Source organism: Notamacropus eugenii, chromosome 1 (assembly GCF_028372415.1).
Source record: "Notamacropus eugenii isolate mMacEug1 chromosome 1, mMacEug1.pri_v2, whole genome shotgun sequence".
Taxonomy (NCBI): domain Eukaryota; kingdom Metazoa; phylum Chordata; class Mammalia; order Diprotodontia; family Macropodidae; genus Notamacropus; species Notamacropus eugenii.
In genome coordinates, this window is record NC_092872.1 from 66,459,953 (window position 1) to 66,472,288 (window position 12,336).

The following is a 12,336-nucleotide window of genomic DNA, read 5'->3' on the forward strand; positions in this document are numbered from 1 at the left end:
GAGTATATTTAAATTTATTTTTTCATAATTTTTGAGAAATTTATATCATTCCTTAAGTTAAAGAGAAACTATAAAGTCAGCATTGGGAATCATTACTTGTACAACAAGAGAAATAATTCTTTCCTACATAATTGAGAGCAGCTGTCATTGATGTCTGCAGGTAAAACATGTGGTGCAGTCACAAGGACATTTAAAGGGGAGGTAAGCCCAGTGGGGTATAAGATGAGGACATCCAGGAAAATCCACACTTCTTATGTAAGATGCTCAGAGGAGATGTCTGCTAAAACAGAGTGTGTGGAGTTTAAGGGAATTCCATATGCACATATAGGATACATAGCTGAAATGGCTATCAAAACACTGAGGGAGAGGATAAACTTGCATTCAGTGACTAGGAAAAAGGAAACTATTCCAGTCACACAGTTGTAGTGGGTAATTCATTCTATTTCTGCTTTCCTTCCTCTTGATAACAAGGGATTCAGTAAAATCCTAGTGCTGGTCACCCTACCTGACTTCTTAGCTCTGATTCAACCAGGAGAAAAGTTAGTGTTAAATTGAACATTGTGCACATCATAGTTAAAAAGATTGTAGGATCATTGGAATCATTAAAAAAAAATCTGTTAAAACTAATTTGAACTCTTTTGAACTCCATAGACAAAATAGAAAATAGTCAATTATCCTTTAGAGTAATCTACTGGTCAGTTTAAGAAACTAACATCTTCCATTTCTGGGTCAGAGTTACCTTCCTGAAATGTTGGAATACTAATCTGTAATTGACAATTTCATTCAACAAATATTTAGTAAGCACATGATAGTGCAATTGACCATGCTATCATCCACTTGTGCAATGGAGTTGGCTCATTTGAGTTTGGGTCAAGGGCTCCCTTAGAAGAGGATACACTAGATTTTGAACAGGAGAGTCCTCAGGTATTGGTCAGATAATGAAGGGAAGTTGCTATTGATGAAACTTGACTCAAGGCTAAATCAACTGAAGTTCTTCTAAGAGAATTGTTTTAAGGTGCCCTCTATTATTATTTCTTAAATATAACAATAGCAAAAAGTAATTATCATCACCAACAATTCAGGAAGTAACATTTTAAAAAATTAACCTATCACAAATATTTCCCAAATATTAAAAAATATTTTGTTTCTATTTGCATTAGCTCGTCCCCCACCCTGATATTATATTACTTCATCATTAAGAAATTGGGACTGAGGAGGGAGGAATAGAGTCAAGATGACAGAGAAAAGACACAGATTCTTCTGATATCTCCCCCAAACCTCTCAAAGACCTTTAAATAATGCCATAAAACAAATTCTGGGGTAGCAGAACCCACAAAAGGATGGGGTAAAATAATTTTGCAATTTTCCAGCCCAAGAAAACTTAGAAGGTATACAGGAAAGGTCTGTTGCACCAGGGTGAGAGTGGGGCACAGTCCATTTAGACCATAACAACACAGACCAGACCCCAGCAAATGAGTAGTATGCCTTGGGAGTGACCCAGATGCTTTTGGAGCACTCAGTCCACAGGCCCAGGAGACTGACTTTGAAGATGTAAGCAGTCTCTCTCAGGTGAAGAAATGCCATATTGCAATCATCACTATTCCCTTTCAAAAATACTGCCACAGACATGCCAAAGGACCTCATCATCTCACACGTGGACAATTGCAATAGATTTCTGATGAGTCTGACTTCTATAAGTCCCACCTTGCTCCAGATGATCTTCCATTTAGCCACCAAAGTGATTTTCCTAAAGTGCAATTCCAACCTTGGGTACCTCCCTACTCCATAATTTCCAACATCTCCTTATCACCACTAGCATTAAATGCAAAATCCTCTGATTAGAGTTCAAGGACTTTTGAACCACTTCCCTTCCATCCCCCACCCCCACCTTTCTGTGTTCTTAGTGGTTATACTTCCCTCTCCTCCTTGCACTCTTTGATGGAATGACATTGGTGTCCTTGCCATCCCATTCCATGTCTATTCTTTAAGCGTTTTCTTTGACTGTACCTCATGCCTACATAATAGTCTCTATCTTCACATCTTTCTCCTGGCCTTCCTGGTTTCCTTCAAATCCCTGCTAAAATGCTACCTTGGACAGAAAGTTGCTCCTTAAGCTCTCTTAATACTAATACCTTCCCTCTGTTGATTATTTCCTGTTTATACAGTATATAGCTTGTTTCTACATACTTGTTTGCATTTGTTCTCCCTTTAGATTGTGAGCTTCTCCAAGGCAGGAACTCTCTCTTTCCTGTCTTTGTATATCCATCTCTAACTGAGCACAGTAACTGGTACATAGTATGCATTTACAAGAAAGAAAGAGACAGAGAGAGAGGGAGGGGAGAGAGAGAGAAAGACAGAGAAAGAGAGACAGAGAAAGAGAGAGAGAGAAATTAGAGGACAATTGTCTTTTCCTTTTTCAGTGTTGTCTGAACACTTCGTAGAAATGAATGGCAGCTCCATCTCTTAGGTAGAATATCCAATATTACTTTTCTCTTAACATTCAAAATTTGAAAATAGATTCAAAATTAGAAAGGATCAATAAAATGTTAGATTAAAAAAATAAGGATTCCAAAAGATCGCAACAAGTTAAAAAGCTAAGAACTGCTCATATACAAGATGGGAGATGCTCAGCATACAGATCCACCTATACAGGAGTTTGTGTGAAAAAGACAGGTAACCAGGAATTGGGGTCAAAGAGAAAGGATTGTGAGATGTGGTTGGCAAGTAAGTTAATGTGACCATAAGCCACATAACAGGAGTACATTGTACAGAGTCTAGTTCCACAGTACTTTTTGTCTGGTCAGACCACATGAGGAGTATTAGATAATACAGCCAGAGACAGAGCCTGAGTTAGGTTAGAATTAAGCACTTTGACTCACATTCTATTTCTCTTTCCTCTACATCCTGTCCTACTCTGTTTATTTAGAAACTTTAGTAAAGATATGATTGTTTAAACCCCTTAACAGAAAAGAATTCAAAATTTCAGGACTAATTCCTCTCACTAAGTCAATCAAAGGTTTTTGAAATAGCAAATAAATGGTCATGGGATAAGAGCGGAAAAATTTTAGATTGACAGGGACAATGGAGATAATGTTCCTTCACAAAGTCACAGAAACTCAAAGGTTGAAAGTACTATAACATCTATGGGGATTCCAACAAAGAAGTTCATCTAGTCCAAATTGTACCTGCACAAGAATTCACTTCTAAAACAGAGAAAACTTGGTTAAAAGATTGTTGGCAACCTTGGAAAGAGCAGTTTTCATTTGGATGGTGGGTCTGAAGACAGATTTCATGGAAAGAAATAGTGAGTGACATGAGGAAATGGAAACTAGGTGGCTTTTTCTAGGAATCTGACTATGAAAAGAAAGAAAGCATAGGATGAGCTTGAGGAGATGACAACTTAAATATGGAGTGTTCTCAGAATATTTGTAGAGTATAAGGAAAGAGCCAGTAGATGGAGAGATTCAAGATTTAACAAAAAAGTAGAGTGACAGATCAGTGGAATCGATTAGAGACACAATATACAATGGGAAATGATCATAGTTAGCCTAGCGTTTGATAATCCCAGAATCCAAGCTTTGGGGATAAGAACTCAGTATTTAACCAAATTTTTGGGAAAACTGGAAAGCAGTTTGGCAGAAACTAGGCATAGACCAACATGTCACACAGCATAACAAGATAAGGTCAATATTGGTACACAATTTAGACATAAAAGGTGATAGATGTCATAAATAAATTAGGGGAGCATGGAAAATTTTACCTATCAGATCTACGGATAAGGGAAGAATTTATGACCAAATAAGAGAGAAAAGGGTACAAGAAGTATAAATGAATAACTTTGATTACATGAAATTAAAAAGATTTGGCACAAACAAAACCAAAGCAGACAAAATTAGAAGAAAAACAGACAATTAGGGGAGAATGTACAGCACGCTTCTCTGAAAAAGGCCTCATTTCTTGCATAATAGGGAACTGAGTCAAATTTATAAAAATAAGAGCCATTCCCCAATTGATAAGTGGTCAAAGGAAATGAATAGGCAGCTTTCAGATGAAGCAATCAAAGATATCTACAGTCATATAAAAATGTTCTAAATCTCTATCAATTAGAGAAGTACAAATTAAAACAGCACTGAGGTACACTCTCAAACCCATCAGATTAGCTATCATGAGGGGATATGGAAAAGCAGGGACATTAATACAATGTTGGTGAAGTTGTGAACTGGTTCAATCATTCTGGAGAACAATTTGGAATTATGTCCAAAGGGCTAAAATACTGTGCACACCCAGGAATACAATTCTAAAGAGATCAAAGGAAAAAGACCCATATGTACAAAAATATAGTAACTTTTTTGTGGTGGCAAAGAATTGGAAATTGAGGAGATGCACATCAATCGAGAAATGGTTGAATAAGTTGTGGTATATGGTTGTGATGGTATACTATTGTACTCTAAGAGAGGACAAGCAGGATGGTTTCAGAAAACCTTAGGAAGACCTATGTGAATTTTCTGCTTTTTTTCTCCTCTTGGCTACCTTGGGTTTTATCTGTATAGAATTTTTAAATTTAGTGCAATCAAAACTATCCATTTTACATTCCACAGCACTCTCTCATTTATCTATAAAATCTCTTATTCATAATTCTCATAGGTAATATGTTCTATTCTCCTCTAATTTACTTGGAATTATACATTTCTAAAATTACTCCATATCAAGTTCAGTAATTTGTATAAGTCCAGAGCTACATGGAACATGAGCTACATTTTGTTTCTTGTTAAATGCTAAATGAATTCTGAAGCACTTTGTTTAAAACAGTAGAAAATCCAGAGAGATTTTCCTGGGTTAAGAACATTTATGTATTATAGCCTGATCACCTGCACTTTTCCATTACCCTTTGGGTAATCTTCAATTTCAGTTCTTGAGTGATGTGATATTCAATAGCTTACAGCCAGAAAAAATGAATTAAAAAGATGAGCCTTTGCTTTGAGGAGAAACATGGGGTCATTGAATGAACTGCACAGTTTTCCCACAGCAATTTAGCCCATTCTCTTTCTGTTCAATTCTGGACCTGACTCATCATCCTTTTGTAGTGTCTGTCCAAGATCTATCCATATCTATGTCTGAATCTACATCTACCTATATCTGTCTTTATCTGCATCATATTTGTATCTGTACCTATATCTAACTATATCTGCATCTGCCAGGCCTAGAGGCCTGAGGGCTACCCGAGTCTTACCTTACCTGTCCCAGGTCTTCGGTTGGCCAAACCAGATAAACGTATGAGAGAAGAGACTTTCCGGAGTCGAACAAGGGTTAGGCTTTATTCAGGGTCCTGGTTACATGTGCAGGGGGAGCTCTTCCTTAGGAGGGAGAGAGAAATCTCCCAAGGAGGCAAAGATCTTACGGTAAGAGATTGGAAGTAGAAGTGTAAGTGGGGAGAGAGGGAGAGGGGAGAGCGAAGAGAGGAAAAACGGAGCCTTCTGTCCTGTCAGGGCCCCTCCGGGCTAAGAGCGCCTTCGGGCTTTTCTGACCCTACTTAAGCTCTCCTGCCGCATCGTTTGCACCTGAATACCGTGCCTGTTAGATAACAATAGGTGTGCCCAGATCCGGGACAGTCTCGAGGGCAGGGATGCTCCTCCCATCACGTTTCTCACGGGAAGAGGCGGAAATACACGAGATAGCTCGGTCTCACTCCTCGATTCCCTGCCGTTTCCTGGGGGGCCTCATGAGAACTCTAAGATTTAGAAGTTCCCACCTTTACCCGCCCGAGACTGTCCACATGGAATTGAGCTTCCATCCCCAACATGCATCTGTATCTATATTGATATCTTTGTCTAAATCTATATCTGTATATTTATATTGACACCTATAAATCCATAGCTGTAGCTGTTGCTATGTTTATGTCTATAGCTTTATACATTTCTATCTCTATCTCTGTTGTATCTATCTATCTAAATTTATACTCATGAATGAGTATCTAGATTACAGCCAGCTGTATACCTTGGTCTGGATATAGTGGGAATGAGCAAATTGCAACAAATTATAAAAGAAGGAATTCTGCATTAATGTCATCAGGGAAATGTATGACTTGAAAAAAGGGATAGACTAATTACTCAGAGCAAGTGACAATCTCTGGCTGGCTTCTGTGTTTCACTGACATTCATTAAATGTCAAAACATCTAGAAAAAAATTCCCAGAATATTGTAAAACTTCACCTCCCTGCTTTGCAGTGGAGGATTTGTAGGAATATCAGAGTTGTATACAATGGGATGAAGAACTTGTATTGATGAGGTCACAAGATCTATTTCAGTAAGAACCTTTATAATGATATAAAGGACTAGAAAATTTAATATTTATTCATTCAACCAAATGGCTCTTTTCTAGGCGTTGAACTTAGTAATCTATTGACAAAGATGCCCTAGCCCGTCCTGTGGTAAGAAAGAAGGGGCATTGCTCATCTTCCTAAATCCATTTAGGGGTGATCATACCAACTCATTCCTTCTGCAAAGGGATATATGTAAAGACAAATGAGATAAATACATGAAAGTTTTTTGCAATCCTTGGTAGACTTTAGTACAGACACGAGCTAGTAATAGTAGTGTTTTAATTATATTTGCCTGATATCAATGATATTGTTGATAAAAATTTATCATTATGAAAACACTGGAAAATCTGTTCCATTTTTGCTTATTTATTACCTTTCTAGTATGTAATCTTTGGGTTGTCTAACTTCATTGGTTCTTAAGTCAAGCTTTTAGCAAATTGGTTTTCTCTTCCACTGTTCTTTGCTGTTTTATGAAGCAATACTGATCATAAACTTCCAAAATCATCCATTATAAAATTTCATAAATAAGTTTATATCCCAAATTCTGCTAATTTTCCAATTCCAATTTCTGGGGATAAGTAACTTGTTTGGGTATGTCAGGTTGGAGCTATTGTGAAGCTGGGTTGTCTTCTCATCTTTAGACATTCTTTAATTTGGTATTGATTTTGACTATGGCTCTAAACTAGTTGATAACTGATCTATAATTTATTCCCACATCAATAATCAGTTATTTCCATTCTATTTAGTTATAGTAAATTTAATTTTTTAAAGTGATGTTTGGTGATCACTATGCCAAATATGCCAAATCTGATTCTCTTTTTTAAACAGAATTATTTATGACTTGCAGAATAAGGGGGTGAGAAGGGATGTATTTGGGAATGAAGATAATTTTAAAACAAAGGATACAAACAAAAAGTAAAAATAAGTAAACAAATAGAATTTATAATATATAGTAGTCTATAAACCTTTGCTTCCATCTCATAATCCTAATAATATTTCCAATATATTTTTCATTGTCCTTCTTTGTGCCCACTTTTCTAGTGAAGTCCCTGGGTAGGAATAGATAATAAAATATAAGCTTCTAGAGGGCAGGGGTTACTTTGTGGTTTTGTGTCACCAGGGCAAGCACAGTGCCTTGTGCCTGACAATTGCTTAATAAATGTTTGTTGAACTCGAACTATATGATGTCTTGACTTTATCAAGTTATTCATAGAATGTCTACTGCTTCCTGCCCTACAACACATGCTCTGCTTAGCCCATCTCTGCAATTATCTTCTTGGTTATCTTGCTCATTTACACTCATAAAGCATGTGAAGGTGAAATGATCAAACACCCATTGAAATAATCTTTCTTGTTGCTTTTGAGTGCACGGTGAAATCAACCCTGCTAACTTTCTTATTTAGTTCTCCAAGAAAGATGTGTAATCCATAAGACTTTCTTATGTCTTTACTTATGTACAAAGGTATTTATAAATTATAATAAGAATATCAATACATTACAAGATCAAGAATATAGTACAAGGAAATATACAAGAATATATTCTACATATTCCTGTATATATACAATATACAAGAATATATATCATACATATATATACACATATGTATGATATATATTCTTGTACCAGTGAAATCCCTTATCTTTTTCTCCTATCTGTTCCTTCAGTAGTATTTCTCCTCATCGGCTGCTGAAAAAGGATTTCGATTTAGAGTACCAATAGTTGCATTAATGATAAAATATCATCTAAAAACAGTGATTCCCTACAACTCTTTACCTCCTCTTCTGTCATTCTGCCAAAGCTCAATGGAAAAGTCAAAGGAGGCTATCCGGAACTGAGGGGTCATTTTGTAATTTTATTTGTTTCTTGGATGATACCACCAAAGAATTTATCACCTAATGTCCAGTGTGCTGAAGATGTGCCTCTCATTGGTTAGGTAGGTTTGTCCTTAGAAAATAGACACAGTCTGTTCAATCTTCCAGACTTCATGTTCTGCTATTATAGCTTCCAAGAACACAGGGCAACTTCTATTACCACAGTGAAGTCTCAGAGTAGGGCATATGTGGAAGGTGACAATTCATAAAACAGGAAAATATAAAAAACTCTCGGTCCTATGAGGTCTCCTAAGTTTCTACAGTTTCTTCTCAGATTCTTGTATAAAATATGAGAAAGATACCAGGTCAATGGGAAGTTTCTCTGGAAGATATACATTCTGAATTATTGTCGATTATTCATAAAAGGAGGAAGAGAACAGTGACTACCTTGTGTCAGACACTGTGCTAAGTACTTTCTACAAATATTATCTTATTTAATCTTCACAACAACCCAGAGATGTGAGTGCTATTATTTTTCCCATTTTATAGTTGAGGAGAATGAGGAAAACAGAGGTTAAGTGACTTGCCCTGGGTCACACAGTTAGTAAATGTCTAAAATTAAATATCACAACCTGGCAACAAGTGTTCTTCATCCATGTGATTTTCCTTATGTAGACAGGATAAATTCTTTTAAGAGATTACTGATCTCATCTATGAGGTTATACAATGTTCTTGTTTGCTGCAATGTCAACTGCAAACAGGAACATGTGGAAGGCATCACCATTTATAGGAATGGCATCTTCCATTTGGATTCTGCTCTGGATATTGTCCATTAGGGTGACAAACATTTTTGGCAAACATCTCTCTCTCTCTCTCTCTCTCTCTCTCTCTCTCTCTCTCTCTCTCTCTCTCTCTCTCTCTCTCTCTGCCCCCCCCCCTCAGAGCTTAATGATATCAATACTCAGAAACAAACCTTAATTAAGAACTTTAAGCAAATGAAACAGAGGCAAGAGTGCTGCCACAGAAAGTCATCTGTTGTTTCCACCTATACATCTCTCCTCTCTTTCTATCCACACAAACACTGGCCCCCATCACTTCTTGCCTACTCTATTGCAATAGTCTCCTAATTGGTCTTTCTTAATTTAAGTCTCTCACTTCTCTGATCTATCCTTCAAACACCTACCAAAGTGATTTTTTTAAACTCACATATAAACTCCTTTCTTTGTCATTTAAAGCCATTCACAGCCTGAATTCTATCCTTCCACTTTTATCGCACATTACTGACCTCCACACACAATGGGGTCCAGCCAATCTAGCCTTCTTACTGTTTTTCTTCATACATGGCACTCTGAGTTTTACCTCCATGATTTTGTACTCACCACCACGACCACTTCATGCCTGGAATTGCAAGTCTTTCCTCTTTCTCTCAGAATCCTTAGCTTCTTTTAAGGTCCAGCTCAAGTGGCATCTTTTATATGAGGACTTTACTATCCCTCTCAGCACCATGATTAATATTTATTAATCACCTACTACGTGCCAGGTACTAAGTGCCAGACAAACACCAAGCAAACTACTAGTGTGAGAGAGTTCTCATTTTCAACATTAGATCATGCCCCATTTCTTTGGATAACATTCTCAAATGTTTTATGTAATGTTTTCATTTCGCTTCTCAAACTTTTCACTTGCAAAGCAGTTTTTCAGAGTTTGCTGTGATATAAAACAAATACCCCACAAAAATCAGTAGACCAAGAAATGAAAATGGCAGCATCCAATCAGATTCCAAATTTGAGTAGCTGTTCCATGTTCAGCAGGTATATGCATCCCTTTAGTATGTAATTGTAGTTTTTTAATGATGAGATTTTTTTAAAAAAATCTATTATTCATTTTTTTCAAATGACTTCCAAGTTGTTAAGATATACATAATCAGTAAGTTGTTTGGATTTAACTACTTAATAAACAGATATATTAGGTATTTCTTTTGACTTAGGGCTTTCACATAGACTGAAAAAATTACTGAGACACCAAAGGCACTGGAACCTGAGAAAGTTGGGGAGCCTCTGTCCTAGATCTTAGTGCCTCCCACCAAAGTCCAATTGTATCTATTAGTACAAATCTATGTGTAAATGTTGACTCCCTGCTAGAGTGTAAGTTTCTTGAAAGATCTGTTTCCACTTCTGCCTTTGCATTCTCCGAACGCCAGGCATGTAGTGGGAATTTAATAAATGCTTGTCAATTGCTGATTGAAGATGCAGGTTCTAATTTCCATTTTCTCACTAACTCGCTGTGTGGCCTTGGGCTTAATTCTCTTCCCTGAGCCTCAGGTTCCTAATGTGTTGGACAGGAGGACTGGAAATTGATTTTTTTATAAAAAGGTAATTTTTTCCTTGACCCTGAAGTAGAAAACTGATCTCAAATTGGACAGGGTTAGATTTTGAATTCACAATAGGAAAAAATGTTGATGATACTTGGGGCAGTTAGGGGATGAAGTGAGCTGTTTTAAGGGGTCATGGCTTCCTCACACTAGATTATAAATAAATACAGAATGACCAGTTATTAGTGATACTATAATGGGATTCATGATTGGGGAAATGGATGGATTACATAATCTCTAAGGAGCCTTATAGCTCCACTATCCTGTGAGTCTATGATTGGGGAAATAGTTTTACAATCTCATGGAAAAATCTATCTCATATTTTCAAATGATTTTTTCCAATGGGAACAGAAAATCCAATAAGTTATATACCATTGAATCTCTTGTAACTGATGTGTTCCTGATCTAAAAAGAGAGAGAGTAGGAAAAAATCATTATCAAGAAACTGTAGTCAAAAGTAAATTAAAACATGATCTATAATATTTCCATTTAAAAAAAAATAATAGGACTTGGTACCCCAGTTTGACAACCCACAACTAGCTTATAAGCATAGTCTTCACTATGGATTGCTGAGTTCCTGAAATTTAAGAGCAGAGTTTGACATTTATATTCTGCATGAAGTTATTTCTAGTCTGAGGACATTTTATCAAGATATATGAAAAAATGCTGAGGTATGTACACAAATGTTCCAACTGAAAGCTTTATGATTTATGCTACCAAAATTCCATTATGATGTTTAAAATATTCAGCAATAATAAAGTCTGATAATTTTGACAGGAAATGATTTATGAGAACACAAAATGCATAAATTAAGAGGTTTTGTTTATTTTGTCAGTCTTTCTCTTTAATTGGTAAGCAAAGATATCTTCCCTGTTTTTACCACACATCACTTCTGTACTATATCACACTTACTTTTATGTGATAGCCAAGACATTTTAGTAGCAAAAAAAAAAAAAACTTCAGTGGATTTATTAAAACGGTTACCCATTATACTTCAGTACCTCAAACTTAATTATAATATTACTTATTATACTTTGAAATTAGTATGAAAAATATAGAATATAGTGCAATCTATGCAGAGAGGGCTATTTGGAGATCTTCATAAAAATGTTTAATAAAATACTAAAACATTTAAGCCATATATAACCTTACATATAATACACATACATGTATGTATACATATATGCACATATACTCTACATAGACATATGATACATGTCAAGGAAGATGGGGTTGGGGTGTGTGGGGAGGATAGGGAAGGGGCTCAGCCAGGGTCAATGAATGACCTTACCTGAGTTCTTGCGGTCACGGTGTTAAAAACATTTCACTGTGTTAGAGGGCTAATAATAAAGCAGTGGCCAAGTGTCCTCAAACCTCATCCCTCTATACACCCTCTGATCAACTGCAATAGTTGCATATGGTTAAGGAAAATTCTCACTAAATTGGAGTGGAGATAGCTTACTTGTGGGTCTTTGGATTCTGGGATTGGTCTTAAAATGAAGCATTAGAGAATTGTAGCAATAGACAGGAATCAGAGGTCTTCTTGGTTTTCATTTTATATATGAGGAAATTGAGGCTTAGCAAGGTTAAATGATTTATCCAAAGTTCACACAACAGATAAATGGTAGAGCCAGGGCTAAGACCCAGGTCTTATGATCACTTGTTCAACGCTCATTCAATTACTCCACACTGCTTCCTATCTGCATTATGAAGAATGATATTTTCTTTGCAGAAGCCATTATTCTTCAAAATCTCTCACTCATATGGGAGGTAGATATGCATGCTAAGGGTGCAGTGTGGCATTGAGTTTGTCAGGGTGGATGGGGGAGTGATC

The 12,336-nt window shown here is 36.4% G+C and overlaps 1 protein-coding gene across 10 annotated transcripts in view; it reads right to left on the reverse strand.

Annotated features, from left to right (window-relative positions):
* PRUNE2 (prune homolog 2 with BCH domain) overlaps positions 1-12,336 on the reverse strand; it is a 321,110-nt gene that overhangs the window by 100,888 nt on the left and 207,886 nt on the right. The window lies entirely within an intron of this gene.